This window comes from Accipiter gentilis, chromosome 5 (assembly GCF_929443795.1).
Source record: "Accipiter gentilis chromosome 5, bAccGen1.1, whole genome shotgun sequence".
NCBI classification, from domain to species: Eukaryota; Metazoa; Chordata; class Aves; order Accipitriformes; family Accipitridae; genus Astur; species Astur gentilis.
The window spans coordinates 18,545,890-18,561,946 of NC_064884.1; the positions used below are offsets into that span (position 1 = coordinate 18,545,890).

At 40.6% G+C, this 16,057-nt stretch overlaps 1 protein-coding gene across 4 annotated transcripts in view; it reads right to left on the minus strand.

The window, feature by feature from the left end:
* The window catches only part of ETAA1 (ETAA1 activator of ATR kinase), a 92,516-nt gene that overhangs the window by 47,913 nt on the left and 28,546 nt on the right, over nt 1–16,057 (minus strand). For 3 of the 4 annotated variants that reach the window (XR_007506015.1, XR_007506016.1, XR_007506014.1), the window contains 2 exons: nt 12,048–12,114; nt 11,269–11,435 (listed from right to left, as the gene is read on the minus strand). The gene's annotated coding sequence lies outside the window, so the exon portion shown is untranslated. The remainder of the gene's footprint in view (nt 1–11,268; nt 11,436–12,047; nt 12,115–16,057) is intronic. The other variant, XR_007506018.1, reaches the window with a different exon arrangement.

The following is a 16,057-nucleotide window of genomic DNA, read 5'->3' on the forward strand; positions in this document are numbered from 1 at the left end:
AAATTCTATAATTTTTAGTGATAAAGCATATCTTTTCCAAGTTATCTGTCATCTCATTGTCCCTTTTGTCTATATGCCTGGGCTTTTCAGGTATCTGGCAGCCCACACAGCTACTGCACTGGCTGGCTGCAGGATGTCTGGACAGTTGACCACTGCCACAGGCACACAGATCGGGTCTGTATCTCTTCTCTGTTGGTGGCCTGGCATCGCTCAGTTCTAGGGGTCTTCAAATGTCGGCAGCTCAGGATTGTCCCCAAAATACAACACTGAATTACAGAACTGGAAAAGTAGCAGCAAGAATTTCTATACATGTATTCTGTATGTATACAATATCACTTTATAGATTTAATACAAGTCAGGGCCATGTTAAAGCCTCAGGCTGTTCTGTCTTTTTTTGCCAGAGTTGTAATATTATTTTTTTTTGCTGAGCCAGTTTCTAGTTTCTTCTTATAGCATTAGGCATGGCCCTATCTTTTCATGTGACTCCACCCAGACTTGCAATGTGTTATATTTAGACATCTAAAGCATTCCCTGGTACCAAGGTAGCTTTATTTTTAAAAAGTGGAAGTTTCTTTGCGTAAGGATAATAGATTAGCAGCTGCTGAGGGACATTGGACCAACACAGTCAGTTTTCTGCAATGGTATTTGTGTGGCTCTAATTTTCCCCTTGGCCATCTTTGGACTGAGAAATGCTCTTCTGTCTAGAGAAAGCAATGCTAATGAGCGAAGCTGGGGTGGAAAACTGGGGAAGTCACCACAAACAGTACATATTAGCTGGGACATTCAATCTTGGATGCCCAGTCTGAGGCATTTTAGAGAGATTTTAGTTTGAGAGCTGCCCAAGCATTTTGCGGAAATCCAGCTCCAGTAGCTTCCTATGGCTGTGAGCTTAAACTGGATGTGGCCTGAGAGAAGGATGTGAGGGGAGGACAGAATAAATAACTTGAAAAGGCTGGCAGAAAAGTTCAGTTGTCTGCCTCTGGTTTGCATGTTCACATTGTTTTTGCATTGGTCTTTGACTATGTAACACCTGGCCTTGAATCCTTTTATTTGGTCTTTACTTGAACAAAGCTCTTCTCATCAAAGCCAGTAAAGAAGAGAGAGGATCACAAAGGCTGAAAAAACATGTTGCAAGAAGACTCCTTCCCAGTTTAGGGTAAGAGTGAGGGATTGTACAAGTAAGAAAGGCTCAGTGGAAGTTCCTGCCCTTTCTCTCTAAGAGAAAATACAGGCCAAAGGATAAGATGTTTCACCATTATCTCTCATACCTACTTTACCTTCTCCAAGTTTGTCAGCAAAGCCCTGTCCCTCCTTCCTTTCAGGCCCCCCATCAAATTCTATTCTTACCATGCAGTCTTCAGTGAATCTTATAACCAGAGATAGAAAATTTTGTATGCTCTTTCCCTTTGCTCATTCATCTTACATCTCTATATCGGCTGTGGACATTTGCTGTGCAGACACCTTTTCCTCTTATGTGTCAAAACCAACACCAAGATATTGTGGTTGCCAGTGAATTACACTGTATGGCCCAGCAGCTTGGCTTGGGAATCAGCTCGTAAGTGAGCTGGTGAATTCCCAGCCCTGCCACCAAGCTGGGCAGGTAATTTCCTCTTTCTGTTTTCTCTCCCATCTGATTTTTGTACTATAAATTCTTTAGAACAGAGAATATCTGTTATTCTGTGAATACACAGCACCTAGTGTAATAGCTGCTAGACATTACTGCAATGCATATTGTAAATAACTGCAAGATGATTTAGCATTTTTAAGGACTACAGTATTTATTTCCTTGCCAGCCTTTTCTCCATGGTTTTTTTCCCTTTGTCTATTCAGTGATCACTGCCTCTGAATAAGAGCAGAATCTTACTTTTTTTATGAAGCACACAATGAATATGTGAAGACTCTAGGTACTGCCTCAATATTATTGAGAAACAATAAAAACATGTCCTAGTATCTAACAATCACTGCATGTGAGAGAGAGAGGCAAGAAATAAAAGAATCATGTTGCATGCCCTTACTGAACAAACATTAGCTCTTCAGGGTACTGTATTATCACAAAGCACTTAAGAAATCTGAAGTATTATAACATTCTGAACCAAACTCGCTCAGTTCCTTCCCTGTCACACAGGCTCAGCTGCTAATGTTATTTTAATCAAAGAATTGACCAATATTAGGCAGATAGTTAGCAGTGAAAATTAACCCATACACTTCTCACTAGGGAGGAGATTATTATTGTTAAATCTCCATTTAAGTTTCCCACTAACCCAGAGTGATTTCTCTGGAGATAATCACAGCAGCCAAAATGTAGTGTGCAGTACCTGAGTCCCAGTACCCAGAAAACTTCCCTCAGAGTAGAGGTTTGAGGTTTTTGAAAGAAAACAATTCATATCAGTTTTAGTGTAAGGAGGGGAAGGAGCTTTCCACTTCACAGCTTCCAGTCTTGCGTGAATGCTGCTGGATGAAGGCTATTTCTCTTGCAGTTGGATTCATAGCATAAATCATAATATTAGTCTTTTAATTAAACCTAGCTAATGGAAAACTAGAACAGCCATTTTGGGGCTAAGAAACATTTGCTCCATTGGCCCTATTTTCCTCTCACAGTAGGGAAACTCAAGCAAATATTCCTGTTTCCTGGGAGTGTCAAGGAGACAAGAAGTCTAGGCGGGCCAAGGGTCTGCTGCACAGAAGCTAGCCTAGGTACTGGAGGCAGCCCTTTTCCTTTCCTGCCTGTTTTTCCTCCTTTCCCAGTTGACTCAGGCAGACAGCATAGCTGAACTGTGAAGAGTGGCTGCCTGTCCCTCTCGGGAAGAGTTTCCACCACCTTGTGCCACCGCCCCTTGGCCAAGTGAGCGAGATTTGGAGTGGGATATGGGATTTCAGTTCCTCTGAAAATCCAGGGGAGAAGCCTTAAATCAGTGCAGTGCATTGACATCCAAGTAGGTAGCGTAGTCCAGAATCCACATAACAGAGCTGAAACATGATGGCACAAGACATTTAACTGATGTCAAATTTAAATCCCTATTAAAAAGAAGTGTTCTCTAGTCTGCACCAGGCCATCCATTCTGGTAATCTCATTCCATATTTCTTTTATTGTTGAAAGAAGACATAGATTAATGACAGAATGAATCCCAGTAGAAGGAACACGCTCCTTATAAGGGAGGTTTGGAGGAGAGATGGTGGAAATTGTAACATAGGATGACTTTGTTGGCAGAGAAAGTTGCATTTGACCGTTTATATTTGAAAATCCTTCACCCAGGTCAGCATAGTTCAGCCAAATTATCTCCATCTGGATAGATGGAGCTGAGGATTGCCTGTCAGAAAAAAGACCTAGAATGTCATATTGTAACTCAGTGCCATGTTTTAAAAACCTCTTAGTGACTGTGGCGGATCTGTTCAGACAAGGGGGTTGGATGGGAGAGGTACAGTGAGGACTCCTCACACTGAAGCTCACCGGCCATAAGATGAAAAGGTCTGAACACGCTTGTTTGTTCAGCCCCCTCTCCCAACTAGTCCGCCCCGACTTGTTGTTGCCTTTTAGAGAAATATGGTCGTGGTTCTTGATGGTCTTGAATTAATATACAATTTTGCTAGACAAGTGAATGTTCGCTATTTGCACTGCTGTCAACACATGATGTTTAGTGAGATTCCTGTGATGATTTCTAAAGCCTCAGGCTCTGGAGTCACATGAACATAGACTCATCCCTAGCTTCTTGTGGAAAAAAAAACCCAAAACCCAAACCAAAAGAACCCCCAACCAACCATAAACAAAAGCTTTGATCTTCATGAGTGTAGAGGAAAAGGACAAAAGTGCAGTGCCAATTTGCCTGTTAAAAACAATGCATGGCAAATGAAAACAAACAATGTATTTATAACAACCCCACAATCTTAAAACTTGTGTCATGATGGAGAGAAGAGGCTGGTGTGGTCATCTGAGAGGTTCAAAGCACAGTAAAGCCATACCATGCTCTAGGCAGGCTTGTGGTATCTAGGTATGTACTGGTCCAGCCACCAGCGGGTATTTAAGCTCCAGTTAATATGTAGGATTGCGGATGTCCACACAATCTGGCAGGTCTCACAAAACAGGTATTCTTCTGCCACTCCTTGGCAAAGCATGGGCTTGTTCAATGCCACCCAAAACATCAGCAGAGAAGCTGCTTCCCCCTTCCTATTATCCCGCTGTTAGTGCAGTTACCTGGGAGGTGAGAGATCCCCCTCCCTCTACCTGGGGATATCTGTGCTCCCATCTCCTTTCTGTCCTATGACAGCTCTCAAGGGCAGATAAGCATGTACTCTTAGGTACAAGGCTGCGTTGTCAAAGCTGGTGGAGATGCAAGGTTTTGTGGGAGCAAACTCAAAAGTCCACATTTTAAGTAAAGACTTTAGCTAATGGACTCCTACTGGCCATAAGAAAACTATGAGAGTGACTGTGAATGGACCACATCCTCCTAAGGTACCTGGTAGCCTCGTATTAAAGGCATTCCCAAGTCAGTATGTATTTAAGGTTGGTAAAAGAAGAGGGTCTTAAACTGTGGGGTATATGTTCCCAGAGTGTGACATGCAAGGTGGACAGGAAGGGGAAGGACACAGTCATGTTCTTGTCTTTTTTTGTACAGGGAGTGTAATGTAGCTTTTTTAAAATGTTGTGGTTTTTTTTCTCTTAGCTTTTTTTTTTTTTTTTTTTTTGACCCCCAAATGGAGATGTTACATTATGTTTTGGGTCAGAAGGAACCTTCTATTACCCCTATAGGAAGATGTTTTGGATTTTTCATGGAGGAAGAGGAGGAAGGAAAAATGTTTTGTATCAACCCAAACAGATTTTATTTTTCTATTTCAGCCACTGAAGTGAAAAAAAAAATTAAAAAATCAGTGATTAGTACAGCCCTAATCTAGCGATGTATATTTTAGGGATCACATTATGCTGAATATGTGCATTACATAGGCAAAGTAAAAATCCATGCCATTATTGTGCCTGTTCAGTAGCCACTTTTCAAATTGAAATATCTCAGCCATTTTAAATGACGTTTTTATTTTTGCAAAGACGCTAAAAGCAATTAGAGGGCAATATTGACTGTTCACTTGCCAAATACCACTGTTCCAATGAAAGCTGCTTTTGAGTTACTGTACACAAGTGCAAAAAGCATCCCAAATCATTTTACATACATTACAAGCAAAACCAAAAAGAAATCACCATTTAAAAGAAAAGAAAAAGCCATTTATAAAAGAAATGCTTGCTCCCAAGTTGAAACCATGTGTCAGCCTAGAGCAATCTGTTAAATTTGAGTTATGAACCCCTGGAAAAAAATAGTTGTTTGCAGTGCAGATGCTGAGACTCACAATTAAAGCAGAGGCATGGTGAGGAGAGGTCTCGTGCTGATGTTCTGCACAGGGAAAGTTCTCTAAATGCCTTCAGTGGGAGAGGTGATAAATATTGTGTTTCCTCTGTCAGTAACATTTGTTATTTACCTGTTTTAGCTGTCTTTTTCTTAATAAAAAAGTAAAAATATGAAACTCTTGCATATGACCATATACAAATGACCAGGATGGATTCTGTAATTTTTAAAAAGTCATGATCAACCCATCTTTCCAGAATTCAAGGCTACCTCCAGTTCACCTGAAGGGCTATTAATTTCTCCTCAGCATGAATTTATGCTGCAGGATCATTCTTAGAGAGTTGAGTAAAGGCATAGATAAGACATCTCAAAACTTTTCTGAGGAGCTAAAACACAAGATGTTGTTCACACCCAGAGAAAACTATCGGGATCTTATTGCAAGGATGCTTTCAACTTCAGTGGTTGGTAGGTTATCAAGGCTGACCTGGCAGGGGATTGCAGCAGATACTGTCATCCCCTGGGGATTTGTTCTCCATCCACACTTTGTGCGATGTAAAGGGCTCCTGCCTTTGGGATCCAACTTTTGGAGCATATGGGTGTCTTAAAATCAGCTGAGTTACGCTGTTGGGGTAAATTGTAGGCTTTACTCTGCTATCTGCCATTAATTTATCTGTGGGCTATGAGCCAGCATCTGTCTTCTCTGCCTCAGGGCTTGATTCTCATTAATACTGAGGCCTCTTTACACCTTCTTGGCAGTGAAAAACGGCCTTGCAGCAGAATTTTATTTACACCCATTTGGTGGCCCCTTTTTTCACTTCTGACGCACTTTTCCGCCTTTTCAATGTGTTGCCCTGAAGAACTCACGAGTGTTTTGCTCTTGGACCTGTGTTTTCATTACTGTGTTGTCTGCCCTCATGCATGGAAAACAGAGATTTTATCTGCCAGCAATGAATGAGGTTTTATCGTAACGATCCAAGCAAATGTCATGATTCAGAGCGTAAGAGGATCAACAGCATGGATGAGTTGCACAATAAGCCTGTGTAAACAGAAGCCAGGACGTGAGGAGGTAGAATGGCTTCCTTTCCTTTCAAGAAAAATGTTATCCTAGAAGCAAACTAGGGTTAAATTTTCTGAATTGGGGAATATTCCCCTTATTTTACAAGACTGAGTGGTGTAAATACAAATTTTTCTGATTTTGTTCCCTCCCCCGCCCCCCCTGCTTAGAGGAGCTGGGTTTTTTCCTGGGACATCCCAAACAGAGTTGATATATCTCTGATATTTTCTGGTGTCTGTGAAAACAATTTTCTCCTTCATTTCAAAATAACAATTGAGTGCCACACCATGTGCCTTTGAGATATGAGACAGGGTAACCCTGTTAAGAATTCAACCACAGCCATGCAGAAAAGGAAAGAGGGTTATTTGATTGGAGTGACACAAGGGTGATGGTTAGTAGGCTGCACTGAGCCATTGTTCATGGGAACATAGTCTTTATTTATAAATTATAAATAAAGATCTGCTAACTGCCCAACTGAGGACACTTACTCGTCTGCGCAATTCAGTCCAAGTGCAATAAATACAGATCAAATGTTCACCATCCATATAATAACAAGGATCTGATCCAAAGCACATTTTTATTTCTGCAGGGTTACCTTGGATCATGTCGTGTTTTGTTATATTATATATGGATGCATCGTTATTTAAAGGAAAATAAGGGACAGAGTTGAAAACAATTGTAATTGCCAGTTAGAACTCTTGAGGCAACTGGAGACACTGTCTGAAAAGTAGCACCTTAGCCAATATTGATGAATACTTTTTTTTCACAGCTTACAGTGCCTTTTACTTTACATCGTTTTAGACTGTTTTCAGTTAGCTCTTAAAGTTTTGAAATAATTAAAATGGAAAATTTTTAAAAAGCCTACTGTCAGGGATTCAAAGTAATATCCAAAGCTTCTATTGACTTCAGTGGAAACTATAGGTGCTCTTTGGCTCTGGGAACACAGAATTTATATTTTGCTAGGTAATCATAAAGAAACGTATTGCATACACATTCGTGCCAGACTCCCCATTATGCTGCAGGAGTGTACTGACTGCAGAACGAAGAGCTCAGAAACCAAAAAGTGACAGTGAGTGTGGCAGGTCTCCCCTTTACCCCTCTCCCTTCCATGTACACATTTTGATTTGATCTTTTATTACCTAACCATGTACCACTTTTACACAGAATCCCTGCCTAATGGAGAGTACCAGATGGATGATGTGTAGCCAAAAAAGCAGTTTGTTTTGCATGCTTGTCATTGACTACAGCTTTAATTTATTACATATCATTCATCTTGGTGTAAAATAAGTTTTGGCTTTTTTCTTTTTTTTTTTTCTAATAGACTTCCCCATGGTGCCCATTTTTGCAGGACTGAGTGTATCAAAATCATTGAAGGTTTTACCTTCAGAAGTAGCCCTGGGAGTATGTTTGTCCCAAATTCACATGCATGGATTTAGGCACTTAATTTTAAGCACAGACATCTCCTCTGGCTAGCATATATTCAGTACAGGAAAGTTGATGGCTCTGCAGAGCAAGTCAAAGTAGGCGATAATTAAGGGTATAAGTGGAGTCCTTGGCATGTGCTGGTGGAGGCATCTGTCTCTTCCCCTGTTATCCTAGGATTGTAAGGGACATTTGGGGACAAGAATACACCAGAGTCACAAAGAACCAAAATACCTAAGAGTCCACTAAGATGTTTTCTCAGGGAACTAGCTAGGCTAGTAGCAAATATTACTATCCCAAGCTGTTATTCATCACTCATGTCCTAGAGATTATTGTACTCAGGAGCTCCATCAGCAGCAGAGAGGCAGTGTGTGCTCCCTGCTCTGCCTCGGTGCCAAGCCAGCAGGTTAGCTCTAACTGCCTTCATTGCTGGTCTGCCTCAAAGCTTTGAACCACATTGAAGGCAGCCTGTGTCCTGTTGAATGGCAAAGCTCTGGGACAGTACTTCACTGTACCCAAAAGCTGAGCTTTTTCTTGCTGGACATACCTTGCTGTCTTTACAAGCCACACTGCAGCATCCCCAGGCTACACATAACTACAAGACAGAAGCAGAGATCCTCCCAATACTATTTAATGTATTGACTGTCCTGTTTCATCTCTTTCCTGCCTGAAAACTGATGAAGGAGGATCATGCAAGAGTTAAAAATGAAGAAAAAAATAATCTGTAGTCTTGTAACTTCTCCACTTTTGGGGCAAGAGTAAGGTTTCACTAGAGATTTTGTTTTATTATGGATGGGATGTGTCTTGTGTCATTTTAGATGGCAGTGAAGTAGATGCCTATGTCTAAGCCAGTCATTTGAAAGTTTCATCTAGTCAGTGGTAGGAAACGGGCACTTGGAGGTCATGACTGATTTGACCTGTTTCAGATGCCTACCATAGCAAGAGATGATTCACAGCCTGGGAGCACTTATTTCTGTCTACCTGCTAGAGAGCCCTGATGACTAGCTTAGAGCTGGATGCCTGCACTTAAACATCTAAAATTGGAGTAGACTCCTATTCTTCCTGACTTTGGGGTGCATCTGTCATATTTTCAGGCCCCTGCTCAAGAGAGCACCAGGGCACATGCTTTTCTTTAAAGTGCTGCTTCCAGGCTTTGCTGTGGGGAGGTGGGATTGACCACCCACCTGCATGCCAGGCTGAAGTAGCTCCTTAGTGTGCTTTTTACGGGATATTTACAAACAATAGCAAAAAATATTCCACTATCTCCAGCTGTATGCTAGACAGCAAAAAATTCAGTGCAGATCCATTCAGCCAAATCAGAATTACAGAAGCAGGAATAAAAAAGGGGTGCCTAAAGTTAGCTCTTTAAAGCCCTGTTTAAACCCGTGCATATGGGTCCTCATTTCCAAAGCAGAGCATAGCTATTTCTGTTACAGTTGCTGCATTTTTCACGTATCTTTGACAAATTTTAAAAATCGTTTTTGCATCATTGAATTTAACCATATTACAAGAAAGGTACTTTTTGCAACTTTAGGAGAATTTCTTGGAAAACCTCTGTACTGTCATCTATTACCATCAGTGATGGCACACATAAAAGAAGCTACGCAGAGAAGAAGGGTGTTTTCTTCACAAAGGGCATCACAGTTTTTTTAAATGAGGTAGAAAGGAAGACTTTTCATGCTGTCTTTAGTTAAACTGGACCATGTATTTTTTTTTTCTGGAATGAATCTTCCAAATTTCACCTAGAAAGGGGGAAAAGTCTTAGCTTTAGCTTCTGTATAAATGTTTGCACAATGCTAATTCTAGAGTTTGTGTGTGATCCCCTTTAATTGTCTTAAATGATCGTAATAAAGGGAAGAACCACTGAATTTTTTACAAGAAAGACTGTGTGCAATTATGTACGGAGATTGAAGTAGTGGCTTAAATGTACAAAGTTGGTTCGAATATGGAAGGAATGGATTTGGCTCAGCAAGTTTGAGATGGAACAGAGCTGTTTCTGGAAAGCCATTACAAGTGTCAGTCTGGAAACTGGCTATCTCTGGACCTGCTAAAGAGCTGCATTAACACCAGTTTCCACTGCACGAGCTTTTGGCTCGTGCTGAAATTTCGGCTGGTGCTGAAACTGCACAGATTTGGCTTTAAAGAAGACCCTTCTGATGGCAAAGTAGGAGAGGGTGAAGCTACACCAACTTCAAGAAGGAAAAAAAGGGTAGAGCAGTTGAAAAGCATCTGCTGTATGTTCACAGGGTTTTGAAATCTGAGCTGATGTAAAAATTAAGGTCTTGGTCTGATGTGAAAATTAAGAGTGTCTCCTTGAAGCTTTTGGCAGCTGCCCTGAGAGCCCTGGTTGTCCACCTGTTTTCAGACTTTGCTCCAGCACCTGCCCAAGAGAGGTGCATTCCTAGAGAGGGCTCTGTGAGAAGGCACTGAAAATTTACAAACTGAGCTACAAAAGCAAGATCTGATAATGGAAAAGAGCTGTTGCACATCATGCACTTCTTCAGCTGCTGAGCTGTACAGAACAGTTGCATCAACCCATTAAGTGACACTATTCCTTGCTTGGATGAGATGTTATACCTGGTTTCTATCCTGCTTATTTCTTACTCTTCTCCCTTAAGGCTAAGTTAAGACAGTTTGTTTGCAAAGAATAGGTGGTTATGACTGTCTTCTAGGCTGTGACTGTTTACTTTTACAGAATATAATTTTATTTCAGGGGTGGCCCTTCAGATTTCTTGGTACTCTTTAAAGAGTCAAGAGCTGCTTAGGGTGAATATCACCACTTTCTGCTGCTCCTGTACTGATGTCCACACAAATACCAAAGGAAGGGTGTCCAAGCCTAAGCCCTCGATCTGAAGGGGGCTCTGAATTTTAGATGTGTCCCTCACCAACAGCGAGCTGACTTGAAATCCTGTGTCTGAGTAGCTCCAGACTTTCTGGGGTTTGAAAACTAACATCAGATCTGATATCTGGCCCAGCTTCTTAATGAAAATGGAAAATTGCATTTTGAGCCTCAGCCTTCCTGAAGGACAGCCTGTGCCAAACCCAATGAGCTCGAGATAGAAACAAGGATTTGCAGGACACTGTGTCCCATCTCAGGCAGAGGTCAGCAGGAGTTCTGAGCAAAGTGGGACTGGCCCCTCTGGCTGGAAACTTCTTTCTTTGCCTCTGAGCTCCTCGGCCACTGGGGTTTGAGACCTATGCAGGTGTGCAGTGGGGAGTGAGCCATTTTTTATGCTCAGAAGAGGATATTTGTGATGAGGGAAATCACGGGGTTTATATGCTCACATTTTTTGTTCCTTTCTTAAGCAAAAAGGAACCTTTAGAATGCCAAAATCTTGTCTTAATATTTCACAGAAGTAAGTATTTTATAAACACACATTGCAAATGGCACTATAAATTCTCCACTATGGAAAATTGCTATCTGGTTTGAAACTAGGCAGGATAAATAGAACTATAAAAGGTTACCTGGAGTAAACAGATATGGTTTCCAAAACATACCACATGAGATAGATTGGAGCTCATAGTAATCTGTTTTCCATGCTTAACATACGCTCAGCATCAGCTGAACTCTGTAACTGAGCTGCCATCTGTATCAATCCTGTTCCTAGATGTCATGGCCCTGTTAATGAAATCTGGAAGTGAAATTGTAAATGGATTCAGTGAATGGTAGATGTCAGCCATTGCGTGATGGGCAATCATCAATCATCTACTGTCAGTTATTTCTGTCTCAGTGAGTAAGCCTTTATTTAAAGCATAAAGTAAGAATGTTGCCAGACCACAGGAACAAGCCCTGAGCTGTTTGCAGGTGCTGCTATTCACAGCTGCCAATTAAACCCCTGACATTTCCATAATGGCCAAGAGGCAAAGCATATGCACTTGATATAAACATTTTTGTAAAAATTAATCTCAGTTTATCAATACTTCACTTTTTTTTTTTCCCTACTTGGCCTATTGTTTGTTTGCTGTAGAAAGAGAGAAATATGAGTTGGAAGGCAGCCAGGGCATTCATTTCCCCAGGATATACAGTAGATTCCAGTGGCTCGTTTCAACCCTTAATTGGGGAGGGAAAGCACAGTAGTGAGGAATCCCACCTTCAGAAAATGTTGTGTGTGCCCTTGCCCCCCAGCCATGCGCACGTGCTCAACTCCATCGCTTCACATCACAAACTGGCCCTTAGCTCAGTAAAAATGTAATGCTTGGTCTGGCAAATGGTTCTTTGCTGCTATACCAAAATTTTGCCTTACCTGGATTTTTATACAGATCTCTAGGCGCATTACTTCTGGCTGGTCCTTTTCATTACCCCTCCACCATCTGAAAAAGAATCCAAAATACCAAAAACTAAAAATAAGCACTTTTTAATATACACATTATTTTCTTTGGGGCAGGAGAAAAAAAAATATTGTCAACTCAACTTAGTAAAGGCATTCATCTGTACTGCTGCAAATTTATATATGTATTTCATGAAATTGCCAGTGACGAGCTAGCTTTTTTTTTTTTCAGAGAAAATATTTTCATGGAAAAAAAATTTATATATTTCTACAGAAAAATAAACTGCCTAGTATTGCCACCTGACATTTATAGTTTGGAGGACATAAAACTTTTCAGAGGTCCCTTTATTTTTTGCTCTCAGCTGCTTATAGTTCTTCAGGGGTATACTGATCTATAGTAAACACAGAAGAAGAAAGGGCTGCATTCACATTTTCAAGGAGATTTCATCACATGCTGATTGCTCTACCCCATTTTGCTGCAAAGTCTAGACAAGACAGAACACTAAGTGGGAAACTGGATAGCACTGGGGCATTTTAAAGTTGTCTTCTTCACTCTTCATGGTACCAAGGAAGATCACATAAGTCAGCCATCAATTTGAAGTGTGTTTTCATGTGTCGTACTATCTGGTTCTAAAATTATGCACTATTGGATGAAATTAATTTCTGAAACTTATAGAATTATGTTAACATGATATATTTGGAGTTGGTGTTAGAGGTCTTGCTGGCATGTGTGCATTAAATGAGATATGATTTTTTGCCAGATAGTTGTGCCGGTGTAAGTGCTATTTGTCAGATGCAGATATACTAGTGCAGCTTTTATTAGCATAGCTTATGTTACTTCACCTAACTGAAGTAAGCCATCCTGCCTTAAGCACTTCCCTGGCGGTGGACGTGTATCTATACTGAGCTGTTTCCTATCTATCAATGTATCTGAAAGTTTCAAGTATAGATCAATCTTTGCTCAATTTTCCGTTTCTTTTGTCCATGTAGGTGCCTCGTGAAGTTCCATGTTGCCTCAGATTTCAGGGCTAGATGTTGCTTCAGATACCCAGGACCCTTCTGAATTCAGCTAATTCAGGTAATTTTCTAACATGTTTCTTAAGTTTTTTTAATGCATTTTTTCATTGAAAACCAATCAAAGTGTTTGAGATGCATGAAAATGTAGCCTCTAGATATTAAAAAAAGAATGTTAAAATCTAAGTAATGCTGCTGATTTGGTCTCTTTAGAACTTGAAGGACCATACTGGCTGAGTTACCCAGGGTAGTCAACTAATCCCACATATATCACCTGTTTACTTTATTTTAAACAAAAAGTGTTACAAAATTCTGGCTTAACAAAGTTAAAAAGCAAAAATCTCACAAAAGTTTCAGCGTCAAATGCTTCTCTGTAGCATATGTTTGTGGCCATAAAGTAGTTTCTTGGGTTCCAGATGACTCAGTATTCATTATCACCCAAGATGACCATCTAATTTGTGTACCTTCATGTAAGCAGAAATAACTGCTGCATTCAGTGAGGTCATGCTGCAGTGCTATCACCTCTGACTTGGCCCCTCTGCACTGAGCTAAAAGGCAAAGGTAAAAGGTAACTAACCCCCATTAGGCTCAGTTCCTGTGCTCTTGTAGATGTTGCAGCAATAATAACAATATTGCTCTGAGTATGTCCACATGACAATGTAGAAATGCCCAAGCTAGCTGTAAATGAACCATTGTGGGTACTGGACGCAGTCAAGATGAGACAGTAGAGAACACCAAGAGGACTAATTTACCCTGCTTTTTGGCAGTGTTAGCTCCATATGGGGTAATTTATCCTGCCAGAAAGCAGGCTCATTTATGGCTAGCTCATTTATAGCTAGTCTGAGTACCTCTTCGCTATACTAGAATTTGCAATGTAGACGTACTTTCTATTAAGGGGACAAGTGTGTGATTGTATTAAGTAAAAATATGGAGGTTGGGATTTTGAAGGCACCAAAGGCCTTCTTTCGAAGGTGGTTTAAGAGGTTACCACCTCCAGCGATCTGCTTCGCAACTTCTGCTGAGGATAACTTTCCCCATGAATCAGCATGTGAGATCACATGCCCACCTAAGAGCCTCTTGAGTTTACAGAACAATATTCTAGCTTAAATCACTGAAGAGGGTGTGCTTGCATTAAGACACTAAATGATGAACTGAAACAGAGCAGATATATCTATTGATATGGCAGAAACAGGCAGACAGCTTGGGTGATAATGCTCCATATTGCTCATTTTACACAGCCCAAAGAGAACTGGGTGTCAGGACCCATGGAAATGTCTTTCTGCTTCAGAATGCAATAGGGGTAAGGTACCTAATTCTCCTCAAATACTTTCAAAAAAAAAGCTGATAGCAATATTTGTCTTTTTGGGGTTGCGTAGATCCAAATGTTGCTTATCTAGTCACCTACTGTAGTCTGATCCAGCTAAAGAAGCTAAAGCACAAACCTAGCTTTCCAGCATGACACCAGTGAGATTTCTCAGGTGCTTAAAGCTAAAGATATTTTTAAATTGAGATTTGTTTGTTCAAGGTTTACCTCCATTTACTTCAGGGTAGTTAATACATGTTAACACTTCTGGTGCAAAGGGAGACTAGCATGTAGAGAAGGATTTGGCATTCAGGAAAGCAAACAAGTACCGGTAGCTGTTCTTACTTCTACTGCTGCAGTCACATACAGTGAGCTCCAGCCTGACTCTTGCTTCCCTGCTTCAGGGGCTGCCCAGCTATGATCTAGTGTGCTGACCTTACTAGCCAAGTAATGACTTTCATGCTGCTGAATCCCATCAGGAACTTCATGACTCTTGTGGTCGTCTTCATCCATGGCTAACTTGTATTATCATTGGCACGCTTAAAATTGTGATGTTATGTTTCGAATGTTTTTAAAGCTGAAACACACAAGCTCTTTTATTTCTCTTCTGCCTAGTAGGATTATTTCAGCTCCACACATGCAAAACCTCATATTATGCAAGAAATTAATCATATCAGGGTAAAGTAGCTACTGAAAAATTGCCAAGCACCATAAACATTGGTCAAAATGCAGGCCAACCATTTGCACAGCAAGTAATTGAAGCTAGAGGTTCATTGGAGCGACGCGTAACTTTTCATTATGAATTAGAAAGCTTTTCAAACATAAAATGGTATCTGAGAAGACTGCACTACCTAAAAGGTTTCAGTAAACACTGAAAAAAAGTGTTAAAATATGCTGGAGAGATCAATCATGCTTTATGGTTACTTGCTCCACATAGTTTCACACAATTCTCTGATAAACAATGTCCAACACACTCTGCCCAGACCCATTATTTTCTTCAGCACCAAAGCATCAAGGGCCAGATCCTCATTTGGTTTAAGTAGCAGAGCTCTGCTGAGGTTGACTGCTTGCCATTGATTTATGCCAGCTGAAGATCTGGCCTGAAGAGTGACAAAAATGTAATTTTATGTTTTATTTATGGGTGTAAAACAATAGTCCTAAAGGGAGCAGATGTTCCATGTCGAGGGAGGAGGTTTATGAAATGCAATTCCAGACACAAAACCTAATCTCTGTGGTCAGGGAAGGCATGAGGCCTGTTTTACATGATGAACTTTAATTGAAATCTTGCTCTTTTGTGTTCATTAATTTTTTCTATTTGGGATCTGACAATCATCGTTTAAATTACTTACCAGCTGCCAGACACCTTAAAAAGCAATAGATACTTGTCTTAGACACCTGGAGAAGGTTGGACAATCTTTGCTTGTCTTCCCAATACCTGCTGAAATGGTATTAATTTGGTACCACATATTTTTAATTAAATGGTCACTTCAATAAAGAAATTTCCATCTGTTTCAGATGGAGCTGTGGGGAGAAAGATCATTCAGTTTTTATGGAGGGTTTTGCAATTGTAAAATGTCTGGGGTTTTCCAATTTGGAATGAAAACCAAAGCATTTTGAAATTCTCTCAAAAAGAGAAGGGAGTGCCTGCCTCTAAGTCTCAGGCCCCAGA